We start from the raw sequence: 2,167 nt of genomic DNA, 5'->3' as shown, positions 1-2,167 counted from the left end.
TAAGACTTTTGTTTCACTTTTCTTTGTCCTTAGAATATCTGTTTGTTAGTCAGAAGTTGTCAGTCTAGTTTCTACTGTGATTGTGAGATGGATACTGTAGATAAGTGGATAACCTGTTTGAATCCACAGAACTCAACTGGCATCAAATTTGTATCATGGAAACCCTTCACAGCATTTACTACAACACTATATCAATAATTTCAGACAGAGTACATATATTTAACACAATATACCCACACAAATCCATAATGAGAAGTGTTCTCTCTTAAATAATAACAGTTTACACGACTCAATCACCTGTTTGTACCTAGCGTTGTTCACTAATTTAAAACAATGTAGTGACTCGTTATGTTATGAAACCTGCTATACTAATAAATAATTATGATGTGGTCAGATTGTAATTATGTGACTGGTATGTATTTGTACATTAGAATATGTGAACCCTGGTTTAAAAGCACTGCTGTAGATGACTGATTTAATAAGGTTTTGGGACAACCACTTTTACCTCAGGTTGACGATTTTATAAAAGTTAAAGTCTAGTGTGAGTGTAAACATTTGTTAAAAGTTTTAGTGACGAACAGAGTAAATATAGAAAATTTATACATAGAAGAACTAAGCCTATAATACAACAGCTTTAAGCTGGTACTGCAACTGAACGAGACAAAGTACTTTTCTAGTGATATCTCTCTGCATGCTGTAGCTGTTATAGTTACATTTCATCTACTGTAGTAGAACACTCTACGTCCTCATTATCTACAGACAACTGTAGGATCCTAATGTTTAAAGTCTTTCAAATGGTAAACAACATAAGGTACATGTAGAAACATTCTTAGAGTGATGTATCTATCTGTTGTACAGTAACGTACTCCTTATAGCATCATTAATAAAACTGGACCAGATTAGTTTGTCATTTATCTCAGAAATCAACATGAAATGTATATAGCTTTAAAAGGATTAACTTATGGATAAATCCTTTTTTTTTTACAGACTTGGAACAACCAAGAATTCCCGACAGTAATGGATGGAATATCATAACCAGAACACAGTAAGTTTATAGTTGTTTCTATGTTATATACAGAATATTAATTGTGATTATTTTTAAACTTAAAAAAAGGCTAGTTTATGTAATATACTTGTACACAACATTATATGTCAAATATATATTATCATAATAACACACCATACTATTACTAATTAATTCCTTATTCTTATACCACATATATAATGAAGTAAGGTTTATGAAAGAGTTTAACAATTAACATTGGTTTTTCATTTCTGATAAGTCCTGTGATGGATCAGCATTAAACTTGTAAGGTGAAAAATGTGTTTTGTTTAAATAATAGTTCCTTTCATTAATTCAAGTCTCCTCTATAAGTGAGAAATATAAACTAATTGTCTCCAGTGTTTTAGTTAACAGAAAGTGAGAATACCTTGAAAGTTGTATTTTAATACAATAAGTCTAATTGACTTGTGTTATTAGAACTGATATGTTTCACAGCTGAAGAAATTCATTCTACTCATCTCATGTAAGTTTATTTTGAACTATTAACTAGATGGTATAAGTCTTTGTTTTAATATAACACAAGTTAGTGGTACATCCCTCTCTCCAACACTTGCACTGAGACTTAGTAGAAAAATGTAAGTCTCAGTGCAAAAATTAGAGAGAGGGATGTACCCTTAATGTGTGTTTTATTAAAACAAACTATTACTTGTTTTTAATTAAAATTTATAACATTTTAAAGAAATGTTAGTTTATTGCTATTAACCATGTGTGTTCTGTAAGTTAAAAAATCTTAGTGTATAAAAGTTTGAAAAGTGTTATAATAAAAAATTCAACAAAAGATTTTGTCAGAGTGAGAAAACACTTTACTAATATTTGTACAACATATTTTTTAAACATAGAATATAAATGCATATATACACAGAAATCTTTTAAAGAAATGTTATTTCTTTGATATTAATGATAAATATGTTGTGTAAATTAAATTTATTTTTTAACAAATCTTAGTTTGAAAAGTATTGTATTAAAAAAAATTCAACAAGTTTGTGATGTAAATATATTTTCAAAGTGAATAAAAGATTTTGTCAGATTGAGAAAACACTTTATTATTTGTACAAAATATTTCATACATAAAAATAAAACATTTTTTAAACATAGAATATAAAG

The 2,167-nt window shown here is 28.0% G+C and overlaps 1 long non-coding RNA gene across 1 annotated transcript; it reads left to right on the top strand.

Moving 5' to 3' along the window:
• The first annotated feature begins 489 nt into the window (after positions 1-489).
• On the top strand, positions 490-1,843 carry LOC111084552. Its single transcript, XR_002609613.1, has 2 exons — positions 490-1,045; positions 1,481-1,843. It is a non-coding gene; the product is annotated as an uncharacterized LOC111084552 (long non-coding RNA).
• Positions 1,844-2,167: the final 324 nt, after the last annotated feature.

This window comes from Limulus polyphemus, unplaced genomic scaffold, assembly GCF_000517525.1.
Source record: "Limulus polyphemus unplaced genomic scaffold, Limulus_polyphemus-2.1.2 Scaffold79035, whole genome shotgun sequence".
Taxonomy (NCBI): domain Eukaryota; kingdom Metazoa; phylum Arthropoda; class Merostomata; order Xiphosura; family Limulidae; genus Limulus; species Limulus polyphemus.
Note: the sequence above shows the minus strand (reverse complement) of the source record. Positions and strands in the feature narration are given on the sequence as shown.